Source organism: Mytilus trossulus, chromosome 12 (assembly GCF_036588685.1).
Source record: "Mytilus trossulus isolate FHL-02 chromosome 12, PNRI_Mtr1.1.1.hap1, whole genome shotgun sequence".
NCBI classification, from domain to species: Eukaryota; Metazoa; Mollusca; class Bivalvia; order Mytilida; family Mytilidae; genus Mytilus; species Mytilus trossulus.
The window spans coordinates 23,743,067-23,765,156 of NC_086384.1; the positions used below are offsets into that span (position 1 = coordinate 23,743,067).

Below are 22,090 nucleotides of genomic sequence, written 5' to 3' on the forward strand. Positions count from 1 at the left end.
AAAGATTTGCATCAATTTCAGTTTTATTTATTAAAAGCATCAACTTCAATTCAACCCTCTAGTTTTAACTTAATTTTTAAAACACAAAATGCATTCCTCATTTGGAATAAGTGAATTCTTATAAATCTAAATGATGTCCCACATCTCAGACAACCAATTCATTATCCATTTAAACTGAAAATGCCAGAATCCCATCTTAAAGAATTCAAATTAAAATCTAATTCATTTTGTAGAAATCAATCTCCATGTTGAGATAAAGATGATGAATTCTTATTCAATGTAGATTATAGATTGATGTGTCTATGAGATTGTCCCCTAGGGGAATCATAACAGAAGTAAATATCAGATTAAGTCTTATTTCATTGGATCAGCAGAGTTATGAAACAGTCAAACATTCTGTTGGTTATACATCATTAGCACATATTTCCCATCAAACAAATCAAAGCAAAAAGCTATTTTGTGATGAGATTTCAAAGAATAAAGTCCAATTTTATAGCCAACATGACATAAAGTCTACAGACCAAAGATTTCAACTATATATATATATATATATATATATAGTGTCTAAAAATAGCAACAATCAACATTCAATCTATATAGGTGTGGATCAGTTTGTAAATAAACTGATGCAGTTACTAAATTGAATTATATAAGTGTCTAAGAATGTAACTTTAACACACTAATGAGTGTTATAAAATTAGGTGTTATATTTTATATATTATTCACGCAATATTTCGCTAAACAAATTAGCTTCATCGGGCGTGTGCATCTATCAAGGTGAAATCGGATGCATGACAAAAAATATCTTTGTAGCTTGAGCTACACAAAAGTTTAACATATTGATTAATGATCTGTATAAAACAATTTTTTGCCGTTTATTGTACATAAACAATTTTTTCAAAAATTAAAACAAATAGTTGTTTTAGTTAAATAGAAGTAAAATTGATGAGTTATTCCTTTGCTTTCGGGTAGAACTGTTTTTCATCCCTCTCATTAAGTCCACCAGGTTCAAGAGTACGTAGCTGATGCATCCAGAACCTTTCTCTCTTTTTTCTCATTTCTGAGTCCCAATTTTGGTTTACCTCAATTATTTGAAAGGTGATATTTTCAAAAGTATGTCCTGTTCTTAAGAGGTGTCTCGTAATTGGACAGTTTCTTCCTTTTGTATAAAACGACCGATGATTGTTTAGTCTGATATTAAATGTGGTTTCTGTTTCACCAACATACTGCAGCTTGCAAGTTCCACAAGTAAGAATATAAATACTATTTTCCGTTTTGCAATTAGATGTAACATAGATGTTGTATCGCTGCTTTTATCGCTGGTCGTTTTATACAAAAGGAAGAAACTGTCCAATTACGAGACACCTCTTAAGAACAGGACATACTTTTGAAAATATCACCTTTCAAATAATTGAGGTAAACCAAAATTGGGACTCAGAAATGAGAAAAAAGAGAGAAAGGTTCTGGATGCATCAGCTACGTACTCTTGAACCTGGTGGACTTAATGAGAGGGATGAAAAACAGTTCTACCCGAAAGCAAAGGAATAACTCATCAATTTTACTTCTATTTAACTAAAACAACTATTTGTTTTAATTTTTGAAAAAATTGTTTATGTACAATAAACGGCAAAAAATTGTTTTATACAGATCATTAATCAATATGTTAAACTTTTGTGTAGCTCAAGCTACAAAGATATTTTTTGTCATGCATCCGATTTCACCTTGATAGATGCACACGCCCGATGAAGCTAATTTGTTTAGCGAAATATTGCGTGAATAATATATAAAATATAACACCTAATTTTATAACACTCATTAGTGTGTTAAAGTTACATTCTTAGACACTTATATATATATATATATATATATTAGTATAAGAACAATGTATTAAACGCTGTTGATGTAAAATTACACAATTATTCCAGGCCCTAGCTTTGGTTTTCCACACAATATTACCAATAACTAACAGGTTTCACGTCAATCCAATACCAATACCAATAGTATATGTTGCATATATGTTATGGTTGTATATTCTGTATTTCCCTCCTTAAATAAGAGCACCAACAAGGGTTATGGTGTAAAGGAGGAAATTGAACATTATCTATATAAATCAGTGCAGATTTAATTTGAGCATTTCTCTACATAGTTTCCAAGCCTGGCCGTGACCATCTCAGGTCTTACTAACAGAAATTTAAGTTAAACTTCCACCAAAATAGTAGAAAGAAAACCACGTGAAATTGGGGTTAAGGTGTGGTTGAGTGGGGTTGGGGTGCTTATTTCCAAAATACAACTTTCTTTGTTATTTTGTTCCCAATTATTTTCTTTCAATTTCCTAGATCCCACTATTTCTAGCCCTTATATCCCACATCCAAACTTCTTTAACTCCCTATATCCCATAATGTTTATCCATATCTGCACTTTTTAAACCCTATATTACTCATCTCAAAAGTTTATCATCTGCTCATAATAATTTGCTGCCTTCCCAGGGGGTTCTTTTTCTACTCAAATATACAAATATGAGTAAGTAATAAGAAAAACTCATACCAAAGACAAATTCAAATCTTATTACCGAATAAAACACAAATTTCAGACCTCATTACGGAAAAATATGGAAAGACATATAGAATATAAAAGCCTTCTATGAAAACAAACAATAAGTTCAATATATTAGTCCTTCAATACAGTATATATATATTAAAAAGATTTAAATGAAAACAAATATGAATATAAGTCGATTAACTTAAGATGACAAGCCCTATCTTCTGAGTAAATTCTAACAATAAATCCAAATATCTTCAAAACAAACAAATCTATAGTCCAAAGTGAATTAAAACCCAATCAATCAGTCCTATATCTATGTAAACAGATAGTGAAGCAGGTTTATCAAAGCTCTGTCAATACTATGTGAACAGATTATATCAACATTGTGGTAACTTAATGATGTTTGTTTAATGGACTTGTTGTATAAAATAAATACTCAGTTTGTTTGTTTTACAAGTGACAGACGGAAGACTGGGGAAATTCCTTAACATGAAAATTATAAAAGTAACATTTACCATACATGTATACAGTTTTTGATATTTCCTGTATAAGATCAGAGAGTACGTCCAAAACTAGTTCATGGTCGCTTTAATAAGAACCTACTTTTTGAAGTAACATTTACCATACATGTATGAATCTTTCTATATTTCCTGTATATGAGGAACCGAGAGAATGGTCCCAAACTAGTTCATGGTCGCTTTAATAAGAACCTACTTTTATGAAGTAACATTTACCATACATGTATGAAGCTTTCTATATTTCCTGTATAGGATCCAAGAGAATGGTCCCAAACTAGTTCATGGTCGCTTTAATAACAACCTACTTTTATGAATTATGATGGATCTTGGCTATAAAATACCAGAATGCTAATCAATTTTTTAAGAAAAGAAGCAAGTTGTTATGTGATTTATCGGTATTATACACATTTAAATTTACATGTATTTCACTTGTAACATAATTTAAAGTTGAACCAGGGAAATATTGTATTTATTGCATCAATCAGTGTATTCATCCTGAAATAAGCTCTGAAATAAAAGTGTAAAATAGTCATGGGAAAAACACAATCTTTTCTGGAGGATTAACATTCAAATTTTGTAAGCTGAAGGTAGCTTATATATATGTCACACTAAAAATGGAAATAGAAACATTTTCATGACATACAGAATACAAATTTGCAGTTGATTGAAAATTTAACTTCATAAATTGGTGGGTCCCAAGTGCTTTTCTTGATTTTCCTCCATTAGGAATGCTCAAACCCTAAATTTAAAAACCAAAGGCATATAAATACATTGAATACGAGGGTATTTGTATGATCAAAAGGGACATAAAATAATAGTCAAATCCGTTTAAACTTTACCTGAATTATTTGTTATTCATCATGTTAAGTTTTGGTACCGACTACTAAGCTGATTGTACCTGACTATAGATTAATAGGGTCTCAAGCCTACATGTATTTGGAGATTGGTGAATATAACAGCAAATTAAAGAAAATAATCGTTTGAAATCAATTCCCCCATCTCTCTATTGATGGATTGATTGTTAGTTGAAGTCCAGCAGCAAATATTTCATGCATGTTCAGGACAACCCTATAGAAAGTATAAAGTTCAAAGGAAAGCTTTCAGTGTTCCGTGACCAACATTACAGTTAAAAATATATTTTTAGTCCTTTTTTTGCTGATACAGATTTTTTAGTCAGGGTTTCATGATGAAAGATGAGGGTATCCAGCCAAGTCATCAATGCTTTGATCATGTTGTCTTAGTTTCATAAGAATAATGGAGATCTCAACTCCAGTAACATTCTCCTATTTAACCCAATTCCAGATATCCAGGTTTTGCAGTATTAGTGACGTCACAGACCCGTAGCCTGGGGGGGCTCAGACGACCCCCCCCCTTGAAAACAAATAAGCACTGTTAAAGTCAATGTTTTGTTCGAATTGTGACTGTTAAAGTCCAGTTTGTAAGTCCAAAAAACACCCCTCCCCTTGGAAATTCCTTGCTTCGGGCCTGCGTCAAAGTCATGCTTGTCCCTGATGGATATCAAGATATTATTGTCAATGCAAAATGATAGTTTTTAATAATCTTTAAGGGGGTCTTTCAGCAATATTACCACATGTTAATGAAAAGCATGATAAATGCAGGGGATATTATTTCATTTAATGACATCTTGGTGGAAAATACACTCTAATGTATTGTATTGAATTGTCAGTGATTGTATTGTATTCTGAAGTCTGCATCAATAATCTTGTTAAAACTGTTATAAATATCATTTGCACAGCATAACCAGATATTTTATATATTTTCAATGAAAATAATGGGTTCAGAATAAAGGCATATCTGTGCACACTTAATGGCATTACAAAATTAGGCCACACCAATTTGATTACTTGTTCGACGGACCCGCCCGCACCTTTTTTTTTCAAAACAGATTTTTTTTATTTTTATTATATTCCCGCTTCCCGCATCCGGAAATGAAATCATGTCCATTTCCCGCACCGTTTTTTGTAAATATTTTATAAAGATCTCAACATTTGTTTTTTAAAATCACAGTCTAGCCTTTATATAACGATTTAAAACCTATCAGCACCCTACCACACTGTAAATATCTGCGAGAATGTTTGTTTTAGCATGAAACCAATTTATTCCAAGCGGGAGTGCTCCGATATAAATAGAAATACCAGTACAGAACAAAACGTTGGTTTCTTTCCCCCTAACTTATATTCCCTATAAAAAAATGTTCGTTGTTAAAATAAAGTACAAAGAACTTCTGAAGGATTTGCCTGCAACTGCAATTATAATGTATGGTGACGGTCATACACGCTGCAGGTTTGTGCACCTGTCCTGGTTGATTCAGAGACCTGTCATTCAGCAGTTATCGTTTGTTGATGTGGTTCATTGGTATTTTCCCGTTTGGAAATATAATTTAGATCGTTGGTTTTCCTGTTCGGATTGTGTACAATACTAAGTTGTGGTCCCTTATAGCTTGCTGGTTGGTCTTGATCAAAGCACTGTGTAAAAGGCCGTACTTTGACCTATGTTTGTTATCAGGATGGGACCAACCCTCCCTCAGACAAGGGCCTTGAAGGGGTCATTTTACCAAGTTTACTGTTCAGTCTGTTGTAGAAAAGAAAATAGAAATACTAAGGATTTGTACAGTGCTACTATACAAAACCTTTGACAACTTAGAATTTTTTACTCAAAAAGAGGAGAAATACATTATATTTTAAACAACTTTTCTAAAAGAGGGATGGGTCCACTTATTTTGAATAATATTAAACTGTTAAAGTAAATGTGTTAACATGGTTAAAGTCCAGGAATATTACAAAATTCTTGGACATGATTTGACCATTTAATACCAAATATTATAGTTCTTTGGGAAAATATAAGCCCTTTTGTACTTAAAAGTGTTTTTACCAAAAAATATATTATAACTTTAATATTTTGACCCCTCGTAAAAGGGATATTCATAACATTAAGGGGTTGTTCTGAACCTGATTATGACTTGGATGGAGAATTGTCTCATTGTCAGTCACACATACACAGACCAGGTTTAATTATTCAATTATTTTTGTTGAACAGGGAAAAAATACTTCATAAATTAAAGAAATGTCAAGGTACAAGTGATAAATCAAGTTTTAATATAGTCAAAAACCTACTATTTTATGTTTACAAAAAAAAATTATAATCGCTCGCCTTTACTTTTTAAGCTTCGCCTCAAAAATTTGCAAATTAAATTATTTTTTTATTAAAATTTTCAAATCGCTCGCTCGCCCCAATTTTTGGAGTCCAAAAATCCGTAGAACAAGAAATTAAATTGGTGTGGCCTTATAAACATTTATTTTCTTCTAGACATAGACATCTAAAGATAACTAGCTCTTCGACAGACGTTTCAAATTTCATGTTTCAAAAATATCAAAAGGATACATAATGCAATCTTGCAGAGCTGTCTAAAAATATCACAGGTATTTTCTACAATTAGCTTTAACTGTTCATTGTAAAAGACATACATTGCACTTTGCACTTCAGTTTGAAAGAAATACTTTAAAGATATATGAATCTGATTTATATAAACTATATGAAACTTTTATTTAAAAACCTTTATTCAAATAGTAAGATGGCCAATTGCAGGATAAAAAATCCTATTTTTACTGGTTGCACAAAGCAGAGACATATATACACATGTATATATGTCTCTGCACAAAGTAAATGTTAAAAGCAATCGACTCTACTTTACTAGTCCATTATATGCTTGGTTTATGACTAAAGTAGTCTTTTTTACAGAACAAGGATGTGAAACCAGAGTATGACTGTTAGAATAAATGTCCCCAAAACTAAAGAGGTTAAGTGGAGTGATACAAAGTTAACTATTAACTGTAACGTTAATGCCCATTACTGGTTATAAATGGGATGTGATACACCAAATTGCACATCTAGGCCTAGATTGTACATTTCCAGTTATCAAAATAACATTCAAAGTAAAACAAACATATTTGTATTGCTGTATTAGTTGTGTCAAAAACCTTTTTCCTGTTACATGTATCTGCAGTTAAATGTTAAACGATATGTTGTATCAATTTTTAATTTCACAGGTTGTAAAAAGTGTTAAATTTTTATTTCCTTTAAAAGTGAAAAACTCTATAGGGTTTAAGATGACAATGTTTTAACTTTCCGAATTATTTTCTAATTTCACAGTTCCCCACTCTTAAAGGGATGCATCTGTCATTTCCAACTGTTAACTAATTAATTTCCACCTTTCCTATCAGCATGCTTTTGTACAACATCATATTTCCAATTGTGAAAAATTACAGCATAATATTGATTCATATTGAAATTAATATCATATACTTTTCAAAAATCAATTTTTGACACAACCGTAACAATCATTGCTAACGAGACATCGAAATCAACATCCCTGCTTGTCCTAATTAAATCTTGTCGATAATTTAATAGTAATTTGTATCCATAATTTACAGCCTTTTCAATCATAACAAGTGCAGCATATCCTGACATTGATTTTTTCTGTTCTGTATAAAATTTTCACCTATAGATAGCAGTCGTAAAGGGATTAAGTGAATCAAAATCTATAGACCAATTTTTTTTGAGACACAACTCCTCTGAAACCATACAAAGTCAGAATCAAAATCTATACAACTATAGGAAGAGACCAATTTCTTTGAGAAACAACTCCTCTGAAACCATACAAAGTCAGAAATATTTGTGATATGAATGTAGTGTTTTGAACTTCTTATAAAAAAATCCACAGAAAACACCAATTTTTGAGAAAGTATCCAAATTCCAAGACCATTATCAATCAATTGTCTTATACTCTTTGAACGACGCTTTCAACATACTGCAGTCGAAATCTAATTACACTTTGTTTCAACACATGCCTAATTGTGCTGTGATTTTACAGGCATCTTCTAGTAGGTTTAAAAACAGAGTTCAAAGTACAAAATGTACTATGAAAGTACATGTAAGATTTTTAAATGTATCAAGTTCTAAAAGATTTTTTTCCAGTAAATTGATACTCTATTTCACAGCAATCTAGACATTTAATCACACTTAAATCATTATATATAAGTATAATCAGTGTGTGGTCCAGGATTAATATTTCAGATATATTTTATTTCATTCTGCTGATAATTATCAGGTTTTAGTTGTTTCAAATTTTGTTTTCTGCATGTGCCATTGATAATAATGAAAGAAATAATATCAATTGTTGAAAACCATATGCTCATCTATAGTTATCTTTTTGGGTTTTTTCTGTTGCTGGGGTTGCTGTAGAATTGATGTATGTCCCATATTACCTCCTGTTATCTACTGGTATATAGTTCCAATTTGAATAACAGAGCGAATTTTGACCTGTACTATGCATCTTTTGAACTATGGAAAATAAATTTTGTCAAATTGTAATTATACCACACTCCTAGCTGATGACATATTTGATCAACATAGGGAAAAGCAAGCATTGAATTTACATTTCTCTCCCTTCAACTTAACCAGGTGTCAATTCTCAGCCTGAAGAACTCTGACCTCACTTCAACCATCTTCCTTTATATTCAGTTACAACCCCCATATTTCAGATTTTATAAAAACATCTTTTATTGCGTTTCAATGTGGGTTGCACCTTTTACGATCGAAAAAAACAGAATCCAAGTCTTAGCTTCATTTTATCCAAAACAGCCTCAATTTTTCCACTCTAGAGATGCAATTTCCAGATTTCTGTAAAAATGTTGAAATAATAGGTCTTTACAATAGAGAGTGTTACACAACCAGTAATTACTATCTATGAATGACATTACCCCCTTAATACAGCATGCAGTAATTACATGTTTAGAATGTAACAATAATCATTTATCACACTCTTTTTGTTGTTAACCAATTATCACCCTTGTATCAAGTCATTATCACAGGGCAATATCTATTTGTGATAAAATTCTCCCAGGAGAGGAGAAAAATACCAAGAATTTCTCTAGAAATACTATCAATAAAAATAATTCCTAACCAGAAGTTTATCTGGAAGGCCTGTAAAATTTTGACAATTTTTTTAATAATAAGATTACAGGGAAAATGCCTTAATCGATTAGTGGTAGATCCAGGAAAAGGGGGGTTGGGAAACCCTCTTTAGAAAATAACTGGATTCACCCCTTATCCATGTGAGGTTATACAATGCATGTTTAAATGTATTCAGAAGATTGTAAATGATGTGTTCCAGAAGAAAGCATTTGTACCTTAAAAATTATGTATGTGAATGAAAGCTAGAAAGAAAAGGGACAAAAATACAAAAAACATCCTGACAACTAGCTTGGTCTTCTCTCAATAGAGGGACTGCAAAAGACTCTTTTTTAGTTCTTACTATTTTCTAACTATCAACTTTTTTAAAATAAGCACAAAAATCTCACAATATATTCTGTACACTTTCTTTTTAAATTGATTTAAAAAAGCGGAAAAAAAGTTATCAGAGAGATGTTTACCTATACTATCCTATGCTTACTTTATAAATCAATTAGATGTGGGCTGACTGATGAATAAGATACCAGGATACATTGGTACTATTGTTATAAGACGTAATTTCGGTAAACACAGTCTTATTTCTTGTCTACAAACACCAACATGTGATTGGTCCAAAAATATCTATCTATTATTAAAAAGAATATTTATTAAAATTGAGTACTAAAGAGGCATTAAAAACCTACAAAATATATATCTTATTTCACCCCAGGTGTCAAAGTGTCACAAAAAATAAAATAAAAGTTAAATTATGTCAACGTGGAACAAATTGAAGGCCAGGACATCAATTCAACAATTATAACAATTCACACATACTAATTTTCATCAAACATACATAATTTTCCCCACCAAAGTATATACTTATATTCAAATTAATGTCACAAACATGATATTAAAGGGTATACTTATGTGTAGTTCTAGTCAGGTTTACACGTAATAATACAATGGCTCATAGGAAAAAAGTTGAATTATTACGCTTTGAAAATTTTATACCATCGCCCTTAGATTTAACCTACATAGTTTATATTGTATATTACATGTATTAATGTGTGAAAGAAGATCTCAGTATCATCTGATTGCCGTGAACCTACAATTACTTAATATGATGAGAATGTTTGTAAACAACTAAATTAAAGGTATAAATTCATCTTACAGATGTCTATGCAAATGTGCAGATTTTTGTCATGTGACACGCCCCATGTACTACATTGGAGTTGATGCTACAGAATTCATTTTCATTCGAGAAAACAACTGTTTTAACAAGCAACATCCAAGGTTGAGACTCATTTTCAACAAAAAAGAATCTTATGTGAAAAACTTCTTGCTAGTCATGAGTAATTTAGTATAATGTACCATCAATTAATTTCATATGAGTTTTTCTAAGCATCTGAAACTGTACAACACTAATTAAAGTAAAATAGAAAAAGGTAAAAAAAAGTCAACTTAAAAGTGAATTAATATCTAGCCTTAAACACATCCAGAATAAATATCCAAACAATTGAGACAGGCACCCAAAAGCTAACACTTATCCCAGATAAATATCCAGATACAGTCTTCACATGCAAATGAGCAGACAATTTTTCACAATACTTTTGTAATTTAAATCGTGGGACCAATGGTAGATCTACAGAATGATCAAAAGAAATTCATATGGTTGAAAGTCAAATAATGACCTTTATAGATCTTATTTATTGAATATATAAAAAAGAAGATGTGGTATGATTGCCAATGAGACAACTGTCCACAAGAGACCAAAATGACACAGACATTAACAACTGTTTAAAAGACAGCAGGAGCCTAACTTGCTAAAGGACAGTAAAGGTGATACCTGACAAAGTTACAGATCAATACTTATGTAGGCTTATCATTAGTATATGGTAGGGTATTCTTGTTTCAAATAGGGACTAGAATTTCATATCTAATTTTATTGTAGACATTGTTTGAAATTCATATCTCTTTATCTATACTGATGAAAAACAGATGGGTCTTTTTGTCTCTACTCTTTATGTGAAGACTTATTACAACTTAATTCTATCTGATAACTGCATATTTCTACATACAAATGATCGAAGTGCAAAGCATTCCAAATATGCCCCAATAAATCATTAAAATAGAGAAGTTATTTTGGATGTTTCTCGGACTGTGGGTCATTTATTCTATTACAATGTAGCCGTTACTTAAATCCAACAACATCAAGTGAGATGGTTCTGTGAAATCATATCTGTGGCAGAAAAGGCCAAAGATTTCTTATGTTTTGTGAAGATTAATACTAAAACTTGCACAAGTTACATTTTTGTTCCCGTCCTAATTCAGGAACCCAAAAACTGAGAAAACAAGCCCTAGAAAAATTATGTACGACTGATGTCTGAAAATATAAATTTTTATTGCATAATGTATAATGTATATTTATATTGTAAAGATCTTCTATCTGTTTATTTTTATTTGATACTATATGTGCCAGTGCGTTACTTGTTTGAGTTAATGAAGTTATCATTTTGTTGGTATTTAGACTTGTTCATACCTCAATGGTTAACATAAGATTTTAATTCAATTTAAATCTCAAACATTTGAATATATTCCTTTTGACCATTTAAAGGAAGATTTGCTGTATACCTTGTATCTGCATCAAACCTTAAGAAATATGTATTAAAGGGTCAAAATATTATAGAATTAAATGCTACAAGTTATCTATTGATTTCTGTTAGGAAACACTTACAATATTCTATCTTTAATCTTTAATTTCCATTCTATCTAGTTTAATGACATACAATTTTCTTTTTTTAACATTTATTTCAAATCATGCCCAAGACGTGCAATATGTATATAAAGCTGGGTGCAATTATATAGATCCTATCCCATCTTCCTCTATTGGCAAAAACTTAAAATATTTTACTACTATTTAGTTGTCATCCATTTAAACAAAGTTTAAAGTAGTGGTTGTTACGAGTGCTTTCAGCCATTCGTCGAAACTGGCTGTAAAAGATTGTGACCCAACTCCATATGTACTTTGGTACCACAGCTGTGGTCTTCTTGCTTACAAATTTTTATGCCAGCAGGATGGAATAATAAAATAAGTGCCACTAAATTTCCCTATCAATATTTAAAACTTACCTGCATGGGACAATATTCCTCTGTTCTATAAGATAAACTAGTACTCCATCATACATTGAAATCTGTTTACTTAGGGCCAACAGAATACACTTGTAGGTCAACTAACAAACAAATATCATAAATCCATTGTTGTGTTATATTGTCCACCTGTGATCGAGCCTGTGATGGTTACCTGAAATAAATGACAGGTAGTATTTAAAGCCTCCAGGTAAATAAACTATAATTCACATCAATGTTAAATTCAAATGTATGGTTCCGTTTTATTCAAGTGATTATAATAAAATTCTTGCCACTCCCAATAAACTTTAATGTATTGATGCTAATAAACAAAAGTATAAGTGATGTTTGTTTTTTTAGTGAATTTTAAAAGTGACCTAAAAAGAATCATTGTATTTTTATTTTCTTCAGTGTTTTAAATGTAAAATGTCATTTTGTCTATTTATTTTTATGGGATTAGAAATTTCTTATTCTTATGTCAATAAACTTTTCAAATTCCTTATAGGATAAAATATTTAATCCTATCAATGGATATATGATTTATAGCTTTAAGCAGCTTATAATAAATTCGAATAAGGGAAACAACTTTTGTTATGTTATGTTGCTCATTTCAAATTATCTCCCATTTAAAATTTCATGTATCAATGAAAAATCAGGGGTTTACGCAAAAAGAAGGTTTTTTTTTTATATATCAAAATTGTAGAAAAAAAGAAGAGTAAACATAAATCAAACCTGAAAACATTGGCATTAAGGTAGAAATGTTTGTTTTTCCTTTTTTTATACTACTTTCAGCTAATACTATTTCTACACTTTCATAACTTGTACAATTCTTTGATACATACCTGCCAACTTATATCATATTACCTATTTCAAACCAATTCTTTATTTCAACATACTGTTATCTATGTTCTTGCACATCTGTGTAATATCTGTGGAGCAATAAAAACATTACAGTGAGTTATCAGGGCAATCTATGCTAATTGCATTAATACACAGTATATCACCTAACCATCTAACAAATATAAACACTTCTCTACACCATGGTAGTCTGGTTGTCTGGAATATTATAAGATACAATGCTGATTCAACTCTCACATCTTTTTTACAAATGTATCTAAAATTGTTTTTGAATTGATAAATTGTGTGCATCGTGCATACCCATAGCCAGGGGGGTTCGGGGGTTCAGATGAACCCCTTGAAACCAAATAAGCACTGTTTAAATTGTGACTGTTCAAGTCGAGTTCATGAGTCCAAATATAACGTTGAACATGGATGTTAATGAAATGTTTTTCTTGGTTGAAGAAATTATGTAGATCAAATTTTAAAAATCTGACAAAAAATTGAATAATATATACTTTTAACAATTGATTTTGCATGTCTTTTGCATTCATTGTTCAAGTTCAACTGTAATGTCAAATCACTCCTTTTCCTCTGAGTTGGCAGTTTTCACTTTGCCAAAAAAAAAGAAAAAAAAGTTTGCTTTTACACAAATATAGTCTAAGCATTTAAAATGGTTAGTGAAACAGACTTCAATATGACTATATCATGACTATATATATTGTGCATTAAATTCAGCATTTGAAACAAATACATGTATCTAAAATTTTTTGCTGTATATCATTTGTGTTTCATTCATTGTTTTTTTTTTTTACTTAAATCAGGTTGTAAGTTTTCATGTTTTAATTATTTTACATTTGTCATAATTGGCCTTTTAGAGCTGACTTTGTGGTATGGGTTTTCTCATCGTTGAAGGGTATATCAACACATATGCCCTTCAACAATGAGAAAAACCCATACCACAAAGTCAGCTCGAAAAGGCCAAATAATATGTAGTTTTAATTTCTATGTCATTTGTTGTCTGGTGGATTGTCTCATTTGCAATTAAACCACATCTTTTTTTATTTTTATATATGCAGACAAATTCATATGGTCATATCTGTCAATGTGCTTAAAATAAATGTTATACTGATGTACATGTTTATAATACTACTGTCAATGAGTGCATTTTCTAATTGCAGTGCACTACACATAAACTTAACAAAATATCCAGACGAAAAAAACTAATGCAGCAGAACCAATTTTTTTATCCATAAAGGAGTAGGTCCGGTAAGGACGGATTTTGGCCTCAAATGTCAGGTTCATCTGACGACGGATTTTGACTATTTCTTAAACACTTCAGTGTCTATTTCATTTGATTCAAGTAGTTTATGTGCAAGATTTTAACTGATTTAGGCATTAAAAACCGATTCAAGCTTAAATATGAAAAATCTATCAAATATGCAAAACATCATCACTTTTCAGATGGTTTTTGTCAAAAATGAAAGTGGCAGCATCCGTGTTTATCCTCAACCTTTATATATGTTATGTATTATCATAAAATACAACTTACATTTTAATATAAAGGATGAACACGGATGTGGCCACTTTCGTTTTTCATGAAAACCGTCTAAAATTTAACTAAAATGTTTTTTTTCCTATGTCTGATTCATGCTTGGCAGCATTGCTATTTATTTATATTCAGATGGGCTTCTATTTGCATTTTAGTTAATATTCTAATATATTGTGTGTGGTTACTGTTTAATAGTCTACTGCACAGAGTTCTCAAAGAAAAAATTGCACTTAAGAAATATTTGCATGAAATATACAGCTATATAAATCTCACCTTAATTGATTAAAACTGTACATCCTTACTTAATTCTTCCATTCAAACTATTTTCTGATGTCAATTTCATCTTTGTAATAGATTTCACAGCCTGTAGTGATGCTGATTTCTCTTATCTGTTTCAGATGAGTTTCAGCTGTTCTGTGAATTTACAAGTTATCTTTTAATTTAGTTAACAACTATACTTCAATTTACACATAATATTAATTAGAGAGTCCTTTCACAGTAAAGAAAATATATGTATACATTGACAACCATCACTTGTTTTTAATTGCATGTTAATTGGCTTACATGGGAAGAAAACAATAACACTCTTATGTCTGCAGATGAAATAACCTACCAGCTAAAATATTTGTATTTCATTCCTAGGTTAATTTCATGCTAAGAAATTAATGAACATTGAATAAACAAAAGGGAGAATGACTCAATCCAGCTGTTTTTAGAAACATCTACAGAAAGTTGTATACATATAGTGTATATGTAACTCTTATTAGAGAACTCTTGATATCTCAAATTTGTAATGATATATACATGTATATTAAGTATAAATTAGAAATCTTATTCAAGCAAATCATTTCTATAACTTTTTATAAGAAAGAACACTCTGATTTATCTTTCCCTAAACTTATAACCTTTATAATCTAATTACAGTGGATTCATTTTTTTTTCGTAGGCACCAATTTTTGTTGATTATGTCAAACTTGCATATTTAATCAATGAGGTTTTGCCGAAGTATTGGTACAATCCTATAAGCTTGTAACAAAGAAATCCAAGAAGATTGGTATCCAACAAATAATAATGAATAATAATAACAGCACCTAATAATATAAAGTTTGATAATATTGATTTAAGTGTAATATTACTGAATGTTAAGTAGTTTCAGCTTTTATTGATTGATTGATTGTTGGGTGCTTAACATACAGTATCAATTATGCTATTTCAAACAATACCACGTTAGCATCAGGAATTACAAAATGTACAATACCTCAATCAAATTCCCAGATCAAATTTAATCAAGACCAAAAGTTTCAAGAAGTCAATAACAACAAAAATGTTGAGACCAGAATATCTATACTACTATATATATAAGGTTGGAAAGGACCTTTATCAGGACTCCAGGATCAGATGTTTTTAAATTCAGAGATTTTGGGATTTCATTTTTTTAAGTCCGGGATTTCGGGATCAGGACCCCTCTTATCCCCCCTATATATATCATTAGAGATAATGAATCCCTCTTCCTCTATTGGTGCTATTGACTTTTGTCAGTTGTATAAACAAGCATACATAGATAAACTGACATTTTTTCTAACATTCCGCTGCAGCTAGTAGTGAGAAGATAGAAACAAAGCTTGTTAGAAATATGATACAAGGGGAGTAACTCTATTTTATCATGTAAATAATTTTTGTTGGATGTTTTGTTTTTTTTAATGCTATTTGGTACCGTTTTAATCATTAGGTGACAGAGATTACTAAATATTTGAAATATAGTAATACCAGAATAATATAGAAAATAACTCAACTCATAATTAATGAAGACTATTTAGCTAAAATCTAAAATTGACCAGTGATAAACTAAATCATGAAATGACCAAACTAACCAGTACTGCAGATTTATGATCAATACTTAGTGAACGCAATGTTTTGTTTTACTTCATATACAGCCGAACAGGTGGTCTTTCAATCTGAGACTCTTTTCATTTCAACGATGTGATGATCTGACGATTTATGTACATGAGAACTTTCAAGAAAGGGGAGAGATATGAGCATTAAGAGTGTTGTGCCTCAAACAGTAATCGAGTGGTTCTCATGAAACGCAATTCTATTAAATATTGATCAGAATGTTCAGATTAGTACAAACCCGGGGACACATTTCATTCTGGGATGTTACATCTCAGAGGCGGATTTGGGGGTTGGGGGCATATATATCTCATGATGGTATGATACTAAACCCAGCCCTAACAGGTTATTAGTGAACAAAATGGTAAAACATGCTGCACAGAAGAACAAGTGATCAATATGCAGGAGTTTATTATCAACAACATATTTTGTTCAATTTGGAGGTAGGCCTTTTCAACAAATTGTCTGCATTCCTTTGGGAACGCACTATATGAGCCTCTCCTCGCCGACCCCTTCTGATTTTCATATGAATGAGAGTTCCTTCAGACACTTGTCAAAAACAAGAAGATCAAAGAAGCCAGATTATTTAATTCCACTTTCAGATATATTGATGATGTTCTTTCCATTAACAAAACGAACTTTACTGATTGGGTGCCATAAATATATCCACCAGAACTAGAAATTACAGAAACAACAGGCATGGCTTCTTCCGCCTCATTTTAAGACTTATATCTCATCGGATTTCAACGGAGTTTGGTATTTTTGTGATTTTGACGATTTTCTTGATATTCATATGATGAAGACATAATTTTACAATTAGTTTAATTGAGGTCTGGAGCTGGCATACCAGTTACTGCTACAAGTCCATTGATAATTTATGTATCTTTGTCATTTTGTTTCGGTTCGTTTGCTACCTAGTCTGACAACGGACTCTGACTTCCTTTAAACTGAATTTTACTGTGCGTATTGCTGTGTGTTTGTTTTTATACATTGGCTACGGGTATAGGGAGAGGGTTGATATATATAAAAAAAACATGTTTAACCCCGCCGCATTTATTTAGCCTGTTCCAAGTCAGATACCCCGCCACATTATTTATGTATGTGCCTGTCCCAAGCTAGATACCCCGTCACATTATTTATGTATGTGCCTGTCCCAAGTCAGGAGCCTGTAAATCAGTGGTTGTCGTTTGTTTATGTGTTACATATTTGTTTTTCGTTCATTTTTTTACATAAATAAGGCCGTTAGTTTTCTCGTTTGAATTGTTTTACATGGTCTTATCGGGCCTTTTATAGCTGACTATGCGGTATGGGCTTTGCTCATTGTTGAAGGCCGTACAGTGACCCATAGTTGTTAATGTTTGTGTCATTTTGGTCTTTTGTGGATAGTTGTCTCATTGGCAAGCATACCACATCTTCTTTTTTATATTTGTAAGTCTTGTGTGATTTGTTTTTATATATTTCGGAGTTTAGTATAACGCCCATTATTAATTGACTAGTTCATAATTTTATTTAGGGGCCAACTTAAGCACACCTGTGGGTGCATGATTTTATCTCTGTATTGAAGACTTATTTTGTCGGGTTGTTGTCTTTATCACTATTTTATTCTCAATTTCAAATATTGTTTAAAGAGAGGTTATTAAAATTTCCTTTGGATAACATATTTCTTTTAATGATAAAAACCTTAAAAAGAAATAGTATTTTTTTTACGGTTAATGTTTCTACAACTAACATTAACACAATGCAACATTTTGTTATGATGAAACACTCATGCAACCATGCATCCCATATTGCATGATAGGACCCGACACTACTAATAACGTGTTTCGACAGTTAAGCTCGGGATGGACATTTTAATATGCATTATTTGAATACTAATATAATCAAATTTGTGAATATTATTCAATTTTATACTGATGTGTTTATATTTTAATTCTTCTTCTCTAGATCTAGATGTTATGACAGATCTGCCATCATCAGGGATCCTGATAACAAAATTAAAATTACTTTTATTGAGAATGTTTTCTTTTCTATATATATAGTAGAAGTATATACAACTCGTCTAAACATCAACCCATCAATGTTGTTTATGTAAGTTTGCTTTCGCAAACTTGTTGTTCCTTCCACGCCGGGTTTCGAACCCATGCTACTGAGATATCGTGACACCAAACCACCCGCACTGTAGCTGTCCCGCTAGACCACACGACCACCTGGGTTTCATAAAAATGAAGCTTTTGGTTACCGGGACGGGGTGTTACCTTTCTACGTCGGTTTTAATCTAGCGTCGTACACATATATTTTTAAATACGCTTGAGGGGAGATAACTCAAAATCCATTATTACAGTATATTCTTGCATAAAAGAGAGACGAAATATGCCACAAGTACTGTCAAACTCATAATGAAAAAGACAAACAATAGTACACATGACACAACATATTAAACTAAAGAATAATCAACACGAACTCTACCAAAAACTGGGGGTTATCTCAGGTGCTCTGCAAGGGTAAGGGGATCCTGCTCCACATGTGGCACCCGTCGTGTTGCTCATATAATAACACATCCGGAAAACAGTCTTAATTCGGTAGGTCACATTCATGAAAGGGCAGGGGATCGTTACTACGACGTAATGAACATATCCGATACATCTGTGAAACGGTTATTCCATAATGGTCAACCAACTCGTGATGGCGTTCGTAAACTTTACGAAGGGATGATTTCAACTTCACCATTTGGAACTTTTGGTTTAATAGGTTCTTTGTGAGAAGCAACCCTCTATCAAGGAAATATTGATAGGAAATACCAGTACGGAAATATCGTATCAATTGGGAGATATATACCCCGTATGCAGGTACTGCTGGAATGTTGCTACTTAGAAATGGAAAGTTCACAATTGGAAAGCTGAAATCATCTCTTTTGTCGTAAAATTTTGAACCGACCTTCATTGTCAATTGCTTAATTTAAGTCAAGATATGAGGCCGACTTAACTGTATCTGTTGTATCCTTTATCTTTAGTTCGAATAGATAGATGCTTTCAACATAGTCATAAAAAAAATTGAATTATTTAGTGAAAGAACCTCATCTTTATAGCGGAAAGTAAAGTTAAAGGATATTGCTAACTTCTTATCTTTCTTACTAAGAAGTTCCTGTATGAAGTCGGCCTCATAATAATAAAGAAACAAGTCGATAAGAAGAGGGCACAATTAGTTCCCATTGGAATGCAGACAGTCTGTTGAAAAACACGTCCTCCGAACGTAACAAGTATGTTGTCAATCAAGAAATCAAGTCTTTTGATAATGTCAGATTCAGAGAATAATTTGTTTGAATCAGAGTGATCCTTTGAATTTTTTTTTTTTCCCTCCCTAAAACAAGATACGTTAGCCTTTTTTATGAAACAAAGCAATACCAACACTTTCAATTTGTCTGCTAGTTTGGAATGTGGAATACTTGTGTAAAGTGTAGAAAAGTCAAATGTTTTAATACTATTGGAAGATGAAAGAGAGTTAGATTGTATGTACTCTTAAAGATCTTTGGAATATTTTACCTCATACCTCTAGAATAGACAGTTTCACAATAAATTTGAAGCCCGGCTTTGATTGCTGATAAAACATATGTTAATAATTTAAAAAGAGGTTTCGTGGAGCACTTGGAAGACCCAGAAATATACCGGTGTTTGTAAGGAGACTTGTGTAGTTTATGTATCCAATACAGTGATTGAAGATCAAGTTCATCATCTTTGGTTGAAATTCCAAAGGAACATAGAACAAACCTATGATTATCCAGGATTTCCTCTTTGATAAGTGTCGTCAGGACATATAGTTGAGCTTCCAAGTGAATTGTCAGTACATAATTTGTTTATCAAGCAGTTCATGTAATGAGTTTTACACACAAAACAATGTTATTTTGGTCTTTTTCTGCAGGGACAACACCATATTTGTCATGGAGGTAGGATAAGTGTTTTGCAACATTTGGGTCTTTAAAGATTGACGTAGCATGGGCATTGATATACTCATTCCCTTTTTTTTAATTTTGATTTGTATCAACGACCGCACAGCCTTAATCTATTCGGAATGAGTGTCTATGTATTCCTTCTCGCGCTTAGCTTATTGCCTGGCATAATCCTTGACTATATCCATCAAAATTTTGAAGTTGTATTTCCAATTGATGGATTTAGGCTCACGATATTTCGGACCTTTCAATAACACATTACGCAGGGAAGTGTTAATGACAATTTTGAGGTCACCGATGATAAAGCGGACAGCCGGATTATATGAAAATTGGGAACTAGCACAAGTGTGATCTATATTAAAATATATATTTGCAAAGAAATGAAAACAATTAATCTATTAAGACAACAGTAGTACATCGCTGTTCAAAAGTCATAAATCGATTGAGAGAAAACAAACCCGGGGTACGAACTCAAACTGAGGGAAACACATCAACTATAACAGGAAAACAACGAAAGAACAGAACAACTACAGTGCAACAAAAACAAACACCAATGCAACATATATAGAAACCGAACTATTCGATGAAAACTACCATAATATAATCAGAGAAATATACTAAATATCATTCTTTTTAACCAGGAGGATAGACTTTCACAGAAATAGATTTGATATGGGGTTGGCTGTAGTTGTTTGATTTTGATAACATTTGCATTCATCGATCATTCCACAATTTTGGTAAATGTAACAAAAGAAGATGTGTTATGATTGCCGATGAGACAACTCTCCACAAGTAAGTTGTTTATAGTTTCCAACATTTGATGCCTAACCTGGCAAACTAGGAAATTACAATAAACTTGTTTGTAAACAGATTCGTCAAGGTGTTCCGGTTATACACATGGTCACATTATGTATTCATCAACCGCTTATCTGTCACAGAACTTGAATCAAAAACCAAGGAAAGTAGTAGCCAAGTTCACCAAATTTCAATGAAGAATACCATCTGAAGCCTATACAATATTACTTAAATCTTTGAACAGCGACAACTGTATCCATTTCTTTATATCAGCTACTATGTTGGATGTTTTACCAAGAGAAGGCTTTATTGGAAAGCTGAACAGTCGTACTTGAATGTTGTGTGTATCAGTTGCACATGCATGTGGATAAATGATCTCACCATAGAAACCAGGATTGAATTTTTTTTTGCACAAGACGCTCATATCGTCTTCAAAAAAGACTCATCAGTGACGCTAAAATTAAAAAAGTTAAAAATAAAAAAAGTCCAATTAAAGTTATTAATTGAAGAGCACTCAGGAAAAAGCCAAATCATGAAAGTGAAGAGCACTGAGGATACAAAAATCGAAAAGGTTTGTCAACATACAGCTAAAGTTATATATTCCTGAGGTAGAAAAGCCTTATTATAAAATTTAAAATTTGTAAACAGTTATTGATATGTAATGACAATTCATGTCACAACACAGACGTCCTGACTACTTAGAAGGCGATACCAACAGGTAATATAAAACTCCGCCAGAAGTGGCATCGACAAAAGACTCATCAGTGACGTTAGAATTCAAAAAAGTAAAAAATGCCAAATAAAGTATGCAATTGAAGAGCAATCAGAACCAAACATTCCCAAAAGTTTTGTCAAATACAGTTACGGTACTCTAAAAGCCTTAGTATTGTAACGAAATTTTGTTTACCAAAAATGGAA

General features: G+C 31.8%; 1 protein-coding gene across 12 annotated transcripts in view; it reads right to left on the reverse strand.

Moving 5' to 3' along the window:
• The window catches only part of LOC134693398 (uncharacterized), a 53,890-nt gene extending 37,329 nt beyond the window's left edge, over positions 1 to 16,561 (reverse strand). For 3 of the 12 annotated variants that reach the window (XM_063554195.1, XM_063554204.1, XM_063554202.1), the window contains exons 1-4: positions 16,416 to 16,553; positions 14,818 to 14,958; positions 13,020 to 13,084; positions 12,159 to 12,330 (exon numbers count right to left, since the gene is read on the reverse strand). The gene's annotated coding sequence lies outside the window, so the exon portion shown is untranslated. Of the gene's footprint in view, positions 1 to 12,158; positions 12,331 to 12,887; positions 12,909 to 12,997; positions 13,085 to 14,817; positions 14,959 to 16,415 lie in introns of those variants that run through there. The other 9 variants (XM_063554201.1, XM_063554197.1, XM_063554200.1 and 6 more) reach the window with 8 other exon arrangements.
• Positions 16,562 to 22,090: the final 5,529 nt, after the last annotated feature.